This window comes from Ambystoma mexicanum, chromosome 13 (genome assembly GCF_040938575.1).
Source record: "Ambystoma mexicanum isolate Mex_15411 chromosome 13, UKY_AmexF1_1, whole genome shotgun sequence".
NCBI lineage: Eukaryota > Metazoa > Chordata > Amphibia > Caudata > Ambystomatidae > Ambystoma > Ambystoma mexicanum.
The window spans coordinates 492,489,827-492,507,005 of record NC_090938.1 but is presented as its reverse complement, the minus strand read 5'-3'; the positions used below and the strand labels follow the sequence as shown (position 1 = coordinate 492,507,005).

The 17,179-nt window shown below is 41.4% G+C and overlaps 1 protein-coding gene across 3 annotated transcripts in view; it reads left to right on the top strand.

Moving 5' to 3' along the window:
- Positions 1 to 17,179, top strand: part of TLK2 (tousled like kinase 2) — a 2,257,819-nt gene that overhangs the window by 32,389 nt on the left and 2,208,251 nt on the right. For 2 of the 3 annotated variants that reach the window (XM_069634152.1, XM_069634150.1), the window contains exon 1: positions 1,931 to 2,052. The exons of the other annotated variant lie outside the window; for it this stretch is intronic. The gene's annotated coding sequence lies outside the window, so the exon portion shown is untranslated. Of the gene's footprint in view, positions 1 to 1,930; positions 2,053 to 17,179 lie in introns of those variants that run through there. 3 annotated transcript variants of the gene reach the window in all.

Here is a 17,179-nt window from a genome sequence, read left to right as displayed (position 1 = left end):
AAAGGTGCCCAGTTCTAAATATGCATTAAAGGACTTAGTTAATAGTGGGGTCCAAAAATCCACCTCATTACAAAAGAATTTCAGCAGGAGTGGCATCCAGTCTGGGAGCACGATTGGGGAGTTGCTTGCTTATAGCCAACTCTACCTCTTTAATTGTAAAACACAAGGAAGAGCCACGTGGAACATCATAACAAGGAGATGGAGGAGCTTTATATAAGGTGCTAAAATGGTCAGACCAAGCCAGGGCACTTACTGTGTTCTCTTTGCATGTTTTCAGTCTTTTGTGGAGGGGCCCATTAGCCACAAATTCCCAACATTTTTGGGAATCTCGTGACTGTACAGCCTGAAGAAGTTCCTCCCAGGCTTGCTCATCTAGGTATGACTTCCTTTTGGCAAGGGCGTGTTTATAATGCACCCGAGCGGCGATTATGTCTCGCTGGGTACTATCTTTTGCAGCCAGGATAACTTTGAGGTTTTTCTGTGCTGACCGACAGGGTTCATCAAACCAGGTTTCCAGTTTCTTACTCCCCGTTTTGAAATCCCTTTGAAAAATATTCAACATGGTGTCCCAGATTTTCTGTGATGCTGAGATTATGAGGCCTGGGGGATGTCCATTTGAGAGGATAAGCATAAATTCCTCACTATTTGCGTTTGCAAATGGAAGACTGCGTATCCACAGGGTCCAATTTAGCCCATTTTATTCTCTGTTTCCACAGGGGGTTGAAACTGCAATGGTCCAAGTGTAGAAAATTAACAGTTGGAACCATCGGTGAGCCAATTCCCAAGACCAGCCGCAATGCGTGATGGTCACTGCATAAGTTCTTAAGGATCTCAAACTCCTTTATTAGGTGCCAGTCTCTTACATGAAGACAAAAATAGTCAATCGTGGAAGATCCCTGTGTGCCCACAAAGGTTGGCCTCCCGGGCCAATATATGCCTACACTGCCATTCAAAGACCAGACCCCCCACTCTTGATACCACGCCCAAAATTGCAATCCCCTTGCACACATTCTTTCATCCTCCATTTGTGCAGGGGCTACCCCGTAAGAAAATTCTTCTCCAGGGTCTACATTTACAGACAGCTCCCCTAGGCCTAATTTCGCATTAAAGTCACCAGCCAGAATTGGCAATGAACCCCAGTTCCCATTATCAGTGCCATGCGCTTCAATCAAATCTCTCAACGCACCTGGACACCCTTGGTTAGTAATGTGTGGACTATTATAAAAGTTGACCATGAATAAGGGATGTCCACTGGCAGGGCGTACAGTGATGCATTGCACATTCCCATTCTTAGTTTCTCTCACAGTCAACATTAAGGCTAGGGATGCCTTCACCAAGATTGCCAGGCCACCAAAGCATCGCCCATGTCTACCTTTCTCAGCTGGGACACATACTGAGACATAGCCATAAAAACATAATGGAGAAAGTGCCCAGGTCTCATGAAGGAACATGATATTGTATTCCCTCATGGCAACAGTTATATCCCTCTGCACGAGCTTGGACACAGCGCCTGCAATGTTCCAAGATAAAAAAGACAGATGTCTGTGAGGGCGCCCGTTCATTTGAGAAATAATTTTGCCCCCTTGTTTTTCCTACAGCTTAGTCATAGGATAACAGTTTTGGTGTGGTTGATAATTAAGGAGTTTGCCAATATATATTCTTTAAAGGAGGTGAGAAGACGTTGTAAACCAATGGGGGTGTGATTGTACAGTGTCACATCGTTGGCATAAGCAGATCAGAAAACCTTAACTCCCTCAACCTTTGGAGGCGCAAAAGATAATCCTTTCAAATGAGGGCCTACATCAGAAAAGTAAAAGTTGAAGACAGTGGGAGCAAATATACAACCTTGTCTTAGGCCGTTAAATACCCTTATTTCCTCAGACAATGATTCCTCTGTATTCAATCTCACTTTGATTTTTGTATCTTCATGCAGGTAATAGAGAATAGAAAGAAGAGAAGCGGACATACCCAATGCATAGAGTTTGGTCCATAACGTGGTTCTATTCACCATATCAAAAGCGGACGTCAAATCAATTGATGCCAAGTAGATAGGTGAGTTCCCAGCTATCCATGCCTGTTGTTGCATAATATTGATCAAGAGGCCACCAGCATCAGTACCCACATTCTTCCTGAATCCAAATTGAAATGGAGATAAAGTGCTGAATTCCTTCATCCAATCATGTATATGCTCCAAAATAATGGACGCAAACATTTTGGAATCAGCGTCCAGCAAGGCGATCGGTCTATAACTGAGAGGACTAGACCTATCGCCCTTTTTGTAAATGGGGACAGCAAAGGACATGTGCCAACTCTTCGGAATAACCCTAGTAATTACGATATCCTTAAATAAGAAAACCAGCATGTTAGCCCATAGACTTGAGTTACCTTTAAGAACTTTATTTAAGAGTAGATTGGGGCCGGGAGGCAGAGCAGCGAATGATCATTCTATGGATGTCGGCAAGAGTAAAGGGAAAATTCCATAGGCACAATCGAATATCCTGTGGCACGTTCCAGTTCACATTAGGCGAACTGTATAATGTACCGAGTGCCCTTCCCAAACATCAGAAGAAATGCATACAGTTTGAGCTCTCAATTGAGCATCACCTCTGTTATTTATAAGTGTCCAGAATTTCTGAGTATTGGAAAAAAAGAGGGAATGAAGCATATCTTCCGCATCTTTCTGGTAAAGTTTTGCCCTTAATAATCTTGCTCTTGGTTTCCATTTATTTTTAGTTGCTTTCACCCTGCCACTGAAGGTATTATTGCCTTGTCCTTTAAAGAGTAAACAGATTTCCTGATTCCTCTCTCTTGAGATTTTGCATAGCTGGATTAAAAGAGTGCATATGAGTACTACAGATTGTAGTTGATTTCTTAATGCCAGAGCAATTTCGTATCACAGAGTTAACATATTTCTCAAAAGCATCATGTGTTTAAATTGTGAGCATTTTGTCAAAACCATGCTTCTGATAATCTTGCAGGAACACCGTATTGACTTTAGAGATGTTATTGCTGTGCCAGGTGATTCTGTTACATGGATTATTAAATTCTAAAGATGGCAAAAAGGACCCCCTATTGGGAGCAGGGTGTACTTGTAAGGATGCTTTGAGCATTTTGTGATCACTGTCATTTGTTGGAACCAAAACGAAATCCAGAATTAAATTAAATATCGTCATGTTCACAAAGACATAGTCTATAACAGAGCACACACTCCCTTTGGACCATGTGTTGTGGTCCTCAGTAGCACCCAATAGATTGCTCACACAGTACAAACCCCAATCAGAGAGAAATTTAAACCAAATAGCTGTAAGATTTTCCGGGAAGAGCCACTGTCCACAAGAATTTGACATTGGCACTCTTGCGCCCAGAATTTCCCGGGACACACCTCTGCAATAACTATATTGAGGGTGTTACACATCTCTTGGCATTCCTGAAAAATACTTAAAATTCTTTTAAGTCAAAATCAGGGCACCAATACACGTTGACAATCAATATATAAACAGAAGATTTAAAAAGACAACGTTTTAGAAGAATTCCAATGCACCCCCTATGGATTTCAAAAGTCTTAATACATTTAAAATGGAGGTTAATTTTAACTGCAATAAGGAGTCCCCCCCACCCCCCTTAGATTTCTTAGTCGCCAATTCTTGGTGTACAAAAAATCCATCCAGTGATAATGGGGTAAGGGCTCAAGTTTCCTGCAAACAAAGTATACAGCGTCTTGTAAAAATTGCAAGACTGATGGATGACTGCTTAAGCACACAATTGCCCTTAGAGTTCCATGAAAAAATATTAAAGGGCGGGGATTCTAGGGCTTATCTTTGATAGCCTGTATTTTGGAGCTAGAGCCTCTAAGTGTCTGAGCCAGCCACATCAGATCTGGCTCTGTGGTGGACACCAGTTGATCAGTTGATTGTCCCTTTCTTTATTAAGGCGGTGAGATCCCTCATGTGATTCTTTAGGATTGCTCCCCTGCTCGCCGTCCCAAGACTTTAGAAATCCCTCATTAAAGAGTTCCAAATCAAAGCCGAAACGTTGAAAATACTCATTCTCTGAAAAAAATGGTTCTCGAATAGAAAACTATCCTTACATAATCGTACCTAAATGAATGTAATCAACAAGTTTAATATCACAGGAGGAGATCAGAGTCAATCTAGGTATTTCACTAAATAGGGACAGAATCCGCTCGTGACGATGGGCCCCCTTGAGTAAACATAAAGTTCAACATGACACTGGGATAATCCAAAAAGTGGTGCTGTCTCCAAGCCACTCTGGACGAGGAGCCTATATCCAGTTGCAATTTTCCTCTCTCCTCATGAGTATAAGAATGTTTAATATCACCCTCAGTTATGCGTCCATCACACGGGCCCTCTTCCCAGTCCTTGTATTGAGTGTAATTTTTGCCCGTTTCTTGTGACCGTACAACATTCTGCTGATCAGTTCTCACATTCAATGCTTCCCTAGAGATGCGTAAGGAGGTAGTGGTTGGTTGGTTCTGCACTGAGTCGATTCCTTTAGGGTATCGCCTAGTATCTATCTTGCTAATGGACCAGGCGTCACTTTTGCCCCCATGCCTCAATGCAACACTCAGTTGGGGGTCAATAAAGGCCGTATTCTGCTCGGACCTTGATATCAGTCAGTTGTCTATCTATGACTGATCTCTCAGTCTCAACATGGTTACCTGTATTCAGATCCTCTACATGAACCCTATTTGTGAATGCTGGTAATTGCATGTCATACCTTGTTGAACGTTCAAGAAGGTTGCTTAAGGCCTGTTGAACTAGAGTTTTAATATCCTCACTGGCAATGTGTTGCATTCATGGTATCAGTGACCACCCCTACCTCCACCCGTCCAATAGCTGTTTAATTTTTTAGTCCACTCACAGAGTTTTCGCTAGTAGGATTTATATGGGTGAGTGGAGGTGTGAACTTATACGTATTAGTGGAGTCCCCCCTTTTCTCATCCAGTAAAACAGTGTCTGGCATTACTTTTGGTTTCGGCGGAAAGAATTGTTTGATCCCTGGGCTTTCAGTAGAGCCCTCAGTTTTGGGATTTCCCATGATCGAACTATCCTTTTTTTGAATTTTTTTTTTTAAGGCCGTTATTTAGGAGATTTTATTTTGGCTGAAGTGAGCTTTGTGCCCTTATGGCTCATTGCCTCTGTCAGAGTATTAATCGCACCGCCAATACTTGTTATCAAAGGCGGCAGAGACTCCTTCAGATCCAAGGCTTTTTGACTAAAGTCAAAAACACCTTCTTCCGAAGACAAGCCACGGATATCTTTGATGTTCGAGTTAGTGTTCTGTACCTTAAGTGGGGTAAATTCTTACTTTTTTTTAACATAGATTTTTCTGTTGAGCTCACAAATCGTAGCCCTTCGCTTAAGAGCCCTCGTTCGCATTTTCCTCTCTCTGCAAGAGATGTATTGCACAAGGGCAACTTCGTTTTCCGTAATAGAGTCCTTGTCCAGGTCACTTCCACCCTCTTGCATCAGTCCAGCACCTTCTTCTAAGACCTTCAATAATGCAGATGGACTGTCTATAGTAGGGCTGTCGCGGGGGGTCTCTGTGCTTGGAACACATGACGCATAGTTTAAGGGACCGGAGTTAGACACTTTGAACAATAGGCCTCGCTGGAGCTCCATGCGTTTAAGTTGTTCAACATTCAGTGTGACCAAACTCTTTAATTCCTCCATGCCTGTTACATTGGTACATTGTTCCTCTTTCTTATCATGCATAGAGGGGGCCAAAGCGTCAGCGTAAGATTTAGATTTTATACATGTTTCCTGTCTTCAGTTTGAGTACAAGTTGCATTTCTCAGTGGCGAAGACAAAACCCTCCAGTCTACTTATTTTTTCAGAACTATCAGGAATCTAAGTTCCTGAATTTCTGTGTGGGTACGCTCATGGCCCTGTCCAAAAGATTTAGTATTCTTGTCAGGACAGGAAAGGATGCATATGTGGATACGATATCTTCCATGTTGAGTCCCTCAAAAGACGGGGCTATATGTGATGCTTCGTGTTCCTGAATTGATGGATGACTCGTAGAAGAGGGACTACAACATTTTTGAGGAATGATGCTAGGGGAGCCCGGTCACCCCCACCCCACCCCCATACAGTCAGACCATATGTATTAGGAGGATCAGTTGTTTTCTAGAACTGCTGTCAATAATTGTATGTGAGGAGGGCACGGGATAAGTTGCTTCATGAAGATGAACATTGTCAACGCCGCCCCCTCTGGCCCTAGCCGGAGTGGAGGGGCCCCCAGAGAGCCTCACCCTTCTGTCGAGCTCCGCCAGAGCGGCAGGGGAGGTGTCTGCCCGAGGTCTGTGATTATCACACTCTTCTAAGTTCATAGTGGGCTGAGAGCCTAAATGATTATACATACTTAGAAAACTTTTTTTGAGTGGAGCGTTCAGATAGTCAAATTTACTAGATGGATCATCTTTACCCTCGTTGTTTAATGGTGGGGGGAATCGGTCCAGACCACTATTTTTGCAGTTACTAATGGGAGTTGATGGCTGCTCACCCATATCCGGATTCATATGAGAAGACGTTGAAGCAGAAGGCAAACTCAGTCTATTATCACTGTCCTGAACGTAAATGCTTTCGCCAACGGACAAGTTTAGGGGCGTGTATATCTTTTTATGCACCGTGGGTGATGTAACAAGTTTACCGCTGCGTAGCGACCTCACCATAGTCTGTATGAGGATTACCAAAAAGATTCACTACAATAAAGCACGATACAATAGGTAACAGCAGAGTCCAGACAATTTACTAGCTCAGAAGAGCTTGACATTAACTACACAATTAACTTGCGTTGAGTAGGCAACAAGACCGCTGGCAGTGAGTTAGACAGAGATGTAATGTACTTGGCATTAACTGCACAATCTACAAGCCTTGAGCAGACAACAGGACCGCTGGCCCTTAATTAGACAGAGGTGTCATGACAGGTCAAAATTATGTAACTTCCATTGGCGGTCCTGATCATGAAATACTTATGTGTAGAAAAAGAAATAAGAAAGAAAAATAAGAAAAACAATAATAATATAGAATAAAGTAAACAAACCGTTGCCTGGCACCCGTGCCTCGCCGCCTAACAGCCCAACAGCCGTAGCACTTCTGAACGCACTTCCGGATGCGCGCGCACGCATCCGGGTTCACCAGAGTGTTTATGGTGGAGGAATGAGAGCGAGGCTGAATCGGGGGCGTGTCGTTAGGCGGGCCGGCAGGCTGAACTACGGATTAGAAAGAGAGTGACAAAAATAAGTTAGAAGCATAAATGCTGGCTAAGGCACAGAAAGCACAGATGGCACAGAGCACCAAGATAATCTGCCTAATATGACCAAAGTCTAAGTAATTACGTAGTCTGTGTTGCTGAGTGTTTCCAAGGCACAAACTTCCTCTCGGCGACTCGGCGTCTCGGTGCTGTTGACAGAAGGCAAAAGTCCAAAAGCAGGCAGCGAGACAGCCCAACAGCCGTAGCACTGCTGAACACACTTCCGGATGTAAATTATCTGCTTGCTCTGGTTATAAGCCCCAAATCTAAATCCAGTTTACATCTGTACTTGTATCTGTCCATGCTCTATAGCTCTCATTAGCAGCCCTTAATCACCTGGTTTTCTCACTCAGACATCCACCTTCTCTTAGTAAAGCCACCCTACTAGGACTTCCTCTTATCTGTATTGCCAGTTAAGTATATCATTTCTAATACCATCTCTAATGTTCAAAGACAAGATCACCTTTTTCGGTCTGGTTTATCTGTTGGTAATCTTTGTGGCTAGGCGTGCATTTGTGGTTCAGGGGTTTAAAGGTGGCCGAGTCAGTCTTGACAGTTGTAACCAAAAATAGTACAGATGACTCTTTACTACCTGCAAGGACAACATACTTCACTGGATGGGCTTCCATCTGAGGGACTTTAAAACCTGTTCTCCAACTCCCTTATAGTGGGCTTCCCTAAAGGGTTTGTCCTGTACCCACCGCTCCCCATCCTCGCCTACATACACATCTTGGATGAACTCGCCTTGTCTTTTGGCTTCCACTACCATTTTTTGTTGGCAACACCCAGATCTCATTTTCTTCTTTCCCCATGTAGTGGAAGCCAAATGGCAAAATTACTTGCCAAATAAAAAATCATGACACAGCTTTTTCCTGAAGGCCCATTGATGGCAAAAGTAGCACTATTTTTCTATGGAGCAATACAAACGTGGCCTCGAGTAGGGATGTAGGTAGAATGGCTTCTTGGACTGGTGAGGAGAATTGTTGGATTGCCCAGTGGTGTGGATCACTGAGTCTTGCCTTTAAGTAGATTGATTGCTACTTCTTTGGGTAAATGCTAGATGACTGGATATTAGGCCTGCTCTTTGCTGTTAAGTAGTAGTAGTTGGGTTTGGCAGTTATTTGTTGAATTTTATTTTAGCAAACACCTTTGTAGCTCTTGTGAAACCTGTGGGATTTTTTTAGCTCGGGGTTCTAAGGCCACCTCTTCTTCGTCTCTCATCACAGACCATCTGTCTGCTATCCAGGAGTGGTCTGCTGCCAATGACCTCTGCCTTAATGCCAGTAAGACTGAGATTCTCCTCATCGGCACACCCACTCCCTCCTTTCCTGTTGCTCTCTGGCTGGCCTCTCTTGGCCCTCTTCTTGCTCCCACCTGCGAGGCTAAAAACCTCGGTCATCTTCGACTCCACACTCTCCTTCTCTCCTCACATCTCTGACGTCTCTAAGAAGTCACACTACCAGCTGCACCTCCTCAGAGGTATTCTTCCTTTCCTCTCCTTCCCCCAGAAGCTCACTGTCTCCAGAGCTCTGGTTCTCTCTAGGCTTGACTATTGCAACATCCTCTTTCTAAATCTGCCTGCCTCTACTCTCCACCCTCTACAACTCATCCAGAACAGGACTGCAAGACTTGTCCTCAGCGGCCTCAAGCCCAGGGATCGTATCTCTCCAGGACTGAAATCTCTGCACTGGCTCATAGTGGCTGCGAGGATTAAGTTCAAAACCCTTTGCATTGTCCACAAGGCCTTCTTTATTCTGCACTTACCTTAAACTTGCCACCTGTTGGCCGTAACTTTTACTTATTGTTATTATTCTATTCCCATGTACTGCATTTTCCTTTCCCCCTCCCCCATGCAGTGTCCCCCTCTCCCATCCCCTGCACTTGCACAATCTGAATGACACTTGGCCTAGTAGGATCGTTGTCTATCCTCCCTTCGTTCCCCCTCCCTTGCCTCGTCGCGCGTTGAATCACTTGTGTATAGGCGTGTTATAAATGCCATATCATATATGTAATATATATATATATATATATATATATCAAGAATAGCTTTGACAACCTGGATATGCTATAGGCAACTTGTAACTTTGATATTATGACAGTGTTTGGATCAGTGGGATTGGACAACTTGTTTGGAATGCCTTTTGAGAGTAGTTTTGACTGCTTATGAAAATAGCATTGCTGGTTCTTGGAACTATTTTAACAAAGGATGCATACAGTCTGGGTTAGGATAACCCAGGCGTCTGGATGAGCCTAACTTGAATATTTCACATATAGTTATTGAGTCTGTTATACATTCTTAAATATATAGGTCATTAAGTATGCAAACTATCTAAATGGTTCATAGAAAAAATCTTCACAATCTTCAATTTGTTTTTCATAAAATGAAGCATTCATTCCGGAGACATAGGCATTCTTTGGATGTCCAATGCATTTCAGTCTTGTGGACCATCTTCAGGGACCAAGTTCTGCCTATGATCATGTCACTTCTACATGTGCTTCATATTCTTCTAATATGCTTGGTGCTGGTGGGCTATCTTTTACCTGTTGGAAGTCCATTGCTGTACTTTGGTGCTTTCTTCGTTTTTTTCTTTCCTTTTGCTTGCTTGTTTTCTGCCTTCTGCTTCCTTCGAAATGTTTGCAATTCTTCTTTCCTCTTAGTACTTAACTTGTTGAAATTTGAATTTAAAGTTTTTTTTTATGAAATGTGCTTATTTTTCTTTTGTAAAACCAAATGCTAAAAAAAAAAATATAAAAAAGAGGCAAATTACTCTGTTTAACACTTACTAGATTAAGCCCTCTAATATTAGTTTGGGCTAGAATGTGGCACTTTAGCGCAACCTATAAGCCAAAACCATTGCATTGGAGTACAGACAGCGAGAAATGGCATATATTTGGTTATTTGCCCACCCATTGACTGCCCTTGGCCATGCTAATTCCTATGGCCATTCCCCCAGGTTCCTGGCCCTCCCCGCCCAAATCGCTGCCTCATGAGACCTCTTTGTGCTCACTTTAATCAAGCCTCTGGGCAATATATCGAGTTATACATGTTCAAAACCTATATAGGATGAGATGATTTTGTTAACCTCAAGATATATACATTATTTCATGTACTTTTTTTATTTTCATTTTGATAATTTACACAGCTTTGTGTATTCTCAAACAGGAAGAGAACCTTGCATTTGCACTTAATTTTGATCAATGTCTTATCAATAAAGGTGCTTGTAACATCTCACATTTAGTTGGTGGCTTACAACTGAGCATTTAACCCACACAAACAACATTGAGACATAAATTGTATATCGCCATTCTGCCTAATAATATTGAGATATTTTTGGTCCCTATCGCCCATCCCTACGTACCATTAAACTTTGCACTCAAAGTACCTGACAGTGCTTTTTCAAAGCAGTGTTCTGAGATTTAATGAATTAATTGGAGTTGTAAACTATCTCCTGCTATAATAAAATTAGAGTAGTCACTGCAGATGCGTCCCCATTGATAATTTCTTTATAAATGGGGAGGAAATGTTTCCATGAGTATGTAACCTGCAGAGGCCCAACAGACATATCTGTCTCTGTCCTCCAGGAAAACACCAGTGTTGTGTATTCCACTGCCCTTACTTTGCAAACGTGCATCTACCACCTCAGTGCAGATGAGAGTTTCTAGGTGCACTCAGATTAGGACTGAGTCATTAAGCAGGGAACTTGGACTGGCTTAAAGCACACTGAAAACTAGGAATGTTGTACAGCGAACAGAGGATTTGTGCTCATTTTACTGCATCATAATATTGAGGATCCCTAGAAATTAGATGAAAAGTATAACCGTGAAATGTCTCCAGTATTAAAAAATACAGTCCAAAATCTATGTAAAAGATGCTCTCAAAACATTTCCAGCATTTAAAAGCAAGCATTGGCAATGATAAGTTTGGGCTTTTGAGTAGGCTTGGGAAAGGCTGTTGCCAGGCACTGCCAGTGTTATTAACTGGCTATTGATGGTGGCGTGTGCAAAATGGTGCGACTGTGTAGGCATCGAATAGCTGAGCAAAGCAAATGCCTAATACTTATACAGACACCAAAACTGTTGGCTTTGCCAATGGGTATTGTTAACAGGACTTCAGTGAAGGCCATGCAAAGTGCTTATAAATAGTGGTTGGAGCCAGACCTGGCTAAGACATTTTTATTACAGCAGTAGATGGTTTACAACTCCAATTCTACTGTTGCAGTGGTTCGAGCCCTGTCAACTCTTGAAAGTAAGAAGCCTGTCAGGCGTTCACAGAAGCTCCTTCATTATCCATGTCTATATATGAGTGGCACAGAGCACCACAAATAAGCTAATTTAAAGTTCGGTTTTAGGATTTATGTAACTTTGATCAGCACCTTTTGGTTAAGATAGCTATACTATTGCACACTAGTTTTCCTTCTGGGATTCACTGTGATCTTGTACACAGTACCCTTCAGGTGATCATGAAAACTAAGGAAGCAGATAAGTATGGTTGGCTTGTTTACATGTTACGATTCAGTCCGTCTACTTTAATCCCCGAGAAAATGTTCTGTAACATTCAAATTTGTGCATCACAACATATTCAGGATGCAACATTTGAAGTTTTAAACTGCAGCCCGACGAAAGGCATTCACTCCCTGGCTTCAATGCTAGTTCCCTACATACACATCAAAACATGAAATAAGCACTGTTGCATAGCAATTTGCTTTGCAATTCTGTAGGTTTGCCAATTAAACGGACACTTGTTTAGCACAGTTAGCTATTTAAATTACCCTGCTCAATGAAAACACAGCTCACCCTGCATTCCTGCCTTACCCTCTGGGCTCCCTCCACCCACTTTTTTTCTCTGTCCACTGCAAGTTCAAAGGGGCCAATGGGGGGAGAAGGGAGTGCAGCAGTGATCATCTCCACTCTTAACAGCCAAATGCCCGTCTGCGGGTGCTAGCCAGTAAAATTTCAAATAATTGGCAACCAAATTCTTGCAAACCAAAAGTAATTGGGATGATACTTTAAGCTAAATATATCCGGTTTGGTAAAGGCCAGTAAGTGCTTACTTTACTTTTTAAAAGACCGTACTACAACTCCATTCCTAAAAATGTAAGTTGTTACACAATGCATAACTACAGTATTGCTACTGCAAAACACATTGCCTCCATGTGCGTCAGTAAAGTTTAGATTAGTATATCTAAATCTCATAGTATCAATTATTTTTAATTTTGGTGTGAAAGGTGCATCATATTGACGAGTGAACACTTTTGAAAATGTACATGATCACAGGGTGAAATACTTTTGATTGTCAACCTAGTTCTATCACAGGCTGGTTGCATACATCTGTGCAACTGGTGCCCAACCCATGAGCTGAATCCAAACTCCTTGACCGTGACAAGGTTTATTAAATAACTCGCTATACTACCCAGTTTCGCCCGGGATTTCAATTCTCAGATTTTTAAATCTCTGATTGGTAAGTCTCACTTCAGTTTCTTCAGCAGTTTCATTGCTTTTTTTGGCAGCACAAATTCTTAGATCAGTCAGGCTTGCTTGAGTTACTTCGGCAGTTTCATTCCTTTGTTATTCAGCAGCACTAATTCTCTTAACAGCAAGTTGTGTGTCAGTTTCTCCAGCAGTTTCATTGCTTCGTTTTTTTTTAGCAGCACAAATTCCCAGATAATGAAGTCTTGCTTGAGTTTCTTCGGCAGTTTCATTCCTTCGTTTTTCGGCTGAACTAATTCTCTTAACAGCAAGCAGTGTGTCCGTTTCTTCAGCAGTTTCGTTGCTTTGTTTTTTAGCTGTGCAAAGTCTCCCATTTTGATTCAGTTTCTTGAGCACTTTCATTGTTCTGTCGGAAAGCATGTTGAATTCTGTCAGCTTTGTGGTCTTGAGATCTACCTCCTTCAGAATGTTGATCATGTTTCAGCTTTCGATATCTTGTTTTGATTCGGGTGGGATAAAATACTGCTCTTTTTTTCGTGACATGTCTGTAAAAATATATTTGTGGGATTAAAGCATTAATGAAAGAGAATACAGAACAAAAGTCTTTTTGTTAAACATGGAACCTGATTTAAATCCACTGATTCAGGTATGTCACCTTCAAATTGTATCAAAATTCCATTTGATGTCATGAAGTTGAAGTACCTGTCCTTTACAAAATGTTGCAATAGAAATGAATCCGGGGTTGATCATGTTTCAGCTTCGTTGTGCGATGATGAACACTTCTACAAATGACCTCCAGATGGCGGTGTACCACCACAAAACGAATGCCGAAAAAACAAAGCTGATAAACCAAAAAGATAGATCATCCCGTTCCCGAGATAATTTATTGAGCTAGAAGGAGATGCATTAATTCGGCAATGACCCAACGAATATGCTATGCAAAATTCATGACACCAGACCTCATCGTTCATGAGGAGTTATGTCCCCAAAAACCCCACATTCAAACCCACAAACAAACAAACAAGACTTTGATATATATATTTTCATAAAAGGAAAAAAATGCCCTAGGACAGGGCAAAATTCGATGGGTTGCACTCCCAAGAGCAGCTGAGAAACGAAATCCAGTCTCAGAAAGGAAAAGGCATGACAGCAAATCCAGGCAGCACAAGTGTTTCTTTATTAATAAAAAGGTGCAGCAAAAAGGGAAAGCCTGGTTACAAAACGAACGCGTTTCGCGGTACACTGACCGCTTGTTCACGCAGGTAGGGTGTTTCATGGAAGAAAGACTTATTATATATGCTTTAAAAACCTCTATGATACAAGTGCATAGAATGTCCCCATTCACGAGGTGGTACAAAATGATGAACACATGGCAGACATCTTAAAACATTTAAGGCACTTCAACATGCAGTGTGTTAAGTAAAATAAAAACACATCGTAAGTGTCAATACATCAACCAAATGTTATATGATTAAGAATATAGCAACAATTGCACAGATGTGCTGGCTGCGAGGACTGTGGATGAAAATGGCAAACAGAAGGCCTCAGGTACATAACGAGTATCAAAGGAAAAATATATATAAAAAAAGGATATATAAATATATATAAATGCACATCGTTCAAAATAAACGTGTGTTTTCCAATGGTATATCTGTCAACAAAGGCTGGTACCCAAGGTTAAATAAAGTCAAAAAATAATGCCATTCTAAGGCAACCGCCAAAAATGACGAGCCCTGCCTTGTAGGTCTGTCCATGTTAAAACGTCTGAAGCAGCCATTACCTCAACGCTGTCCAAGCAGCCCCACAACATAATGTGTTCACTAGACAAAATATAGCCATTCTAAGTGTCCAACGTTGGTCTCGAATAAACAGATATATAGTCATGTAAGTCTAAGTTTACGCATACATATGCGAGGTGTAATACAAATTGAACTTAATAATGCAGTCTTGAGACAATATAAAGTGCTTAGTGCTTTTAGCAGCAGTGTAAAGTGCTAAGTGCTTTAGCAGCAGTTGTTAAAATGCATAATATTTAGCAGCAAGGTAGGGAAAAAGTTTAAAGGAGAGAAATGTCCAGACAACAGCAATGATAAAATGCACAGTGCTCTACGTCCATGGATGCACAAATATGTTCCTAAGTGTGTGGTGCATATACTAAGTAACATAATACAATTTGACAGTCAAATAGATAAAAGAATGAAAGTCAATAAATATATATATATCTCACAAATAGATAAAATAACAATGTCACTGGAACAAAAAAAACAAAACGTGCATCCATGGACGGCTGTAAAGTAGACAACAAATCTATCCCCAATAAAGTGCAAGTGCAAAAAACTTTACTTAAAATTGCCTACCATGAATGGTAAACTATTCCCTATAAAAAAAAATCCTCAAGACCCTTTCCGCTCGATGAGCCCAGCAACGAAGATAACATCACTGGGAAATTATTACCTTAAACAGACTACATACCAAGCTACAAATAATCAATCGACAATGAAACAATGCGAGACAAAAAAACGAGATATGGGGACAGAGTAAAAAAGCAATTAAGAAGCCTAAAACCAAGCTATACAAAAATATTGATCAAAGTGATAAATATCAATAGAAAATACCCTCCTAAGAATCTAGTTAAAAACAATCATATGCAAGATATGCTTCACAATCATTTGGAGAAAGAACCTGTAAGATGCATCAATAAAAAAGAAGAAAGAAGAGTTAATGTACATTAATACATAGGAATGTGGACCGGAATGGAAAATATATATATATATGTATTATAGTGTACATCTAACTATCCCTATGGCTATGGGGTATTCCCTACCTAAAGGAATAACTAAGGTGCTAGTCATTTGTCTTTTCCACTGTCCAAAAAAGAATCTGTGCACCGTCCAAAAATGAACACTCTCTGACCCCATCACTATTACCCCAAAAAATAAAAGGGCAGAAGAATGACTCCCTTCGCCTGCTCGGTGCTTCTAGCACTTGTCTTCTCATTATGTGTATTTTCAAAAGTTCTTGATTCCTTCTTTGCGTTACTATATGTATTATTCACTTCAACTGTGGTTTTGCTTGGTTCAGATTGATTAATCATGAAGACTGCTTTGGTCTTTAGCTCTCCATAATCTTTCTTTCTTATATCCCACTCTTCTGCTTGGGTCACAGGTTTTATCTTACTTTCCAGGGCAAGGAGCTGTTCGCTTTATTATCCCCTCCTTCGGGCATCTGTGTCAAAACACTTAAGTTCATTAATGTTAATGTTAAGCTTTTCTCACTCTCCTTCATCTCCCTTTTTGCCATTATTATTCCTTTTCTTGTATTTGCACAGTGCGGTTTTCACAAGGATATCACATAATCATTCTTCTTCCCTTCAGGGATCAATATTCTCTTTCTCAGATTGTCACAGTGCACATTCAACAAGAATATTCCCCTTGCATTCAATTCTCCTTCAAAGAGTGGTATTGCTCTCCTACTTGCCTTATCACAGTTCAAATTTAATAGATGTATCTTCAGGTTTTATTCATTAGTACTGAGATGAGTTATTTGTCTTGTATTATACACGTCCGTGATCTTCCCGTGAATCCCAGTTCCCCCGTTACCATCAGTCTCACCATGAAACGTCTTTGAGGATCTTAAGGGTCCGGCTATGGTTTTGTTACTCCAAAGCACTTTTTACCTGACTTTCTCAGCATCTCTTGCATACACTCGTAGCTCCTCCTCTTAGTTATTCGGATTCTCAATGGTGAGTTGCTCCATTTGTCGCAACTTCCCTCCGGTCACCCAACCACCAATTCTAGAGCCCTATTCGACTTGTCCCAGCTCAGGCTTTTGGTTACGCTGGCTTCCCAGCATTTTCTCGGCTGCCTCCCAGCAGATTTGGATTTCACACGCTCCGCATCATCCTGCTCCTCTGCCTCTTCCTAGGTTCACATTACCAGGGGACCTCCCCCGCTTGGAGACTCCTTACTCTCTCGCTACAACTAAAACAATGCTGATGTGGTGTTCCACTAATGTGCTGTTACATATGTACTTCTACCACATAATTCAATGATGTGGTATGATGAGGATGGGGATATGTGGGTTACGCTCTAATAATCCTAATCCCTATGGAACAATGTGTTCTATCTGCTTACATTAGGTGCAGGAGCTTGATAGTGAACTTTCTGCCGCCTTTGTCTAACCTCTAATTTTCATACCTGGCACAAACCAATCTGAGACTAGCATTGTTTGCGGTTGCACATTTTCTGGATGGAATGGCACCAGGCTGCTCTTGACCACTTGCATCAGGGGTCTGAAACCTTTGGGCCTCCAGATATTATGGACTACAACTCCCAGCAGCCCTAGTCATAGCCAATGGTTAGGGGTCATGGAAGTTGTAGTCAAAAACATCTGGAGAGCCACAGGTTGCAGATGCCTGGCTTACATGCTGTTTCAATTATAGTAAAACCATTCTACGCCTATTGTTTTAAGGGCAATT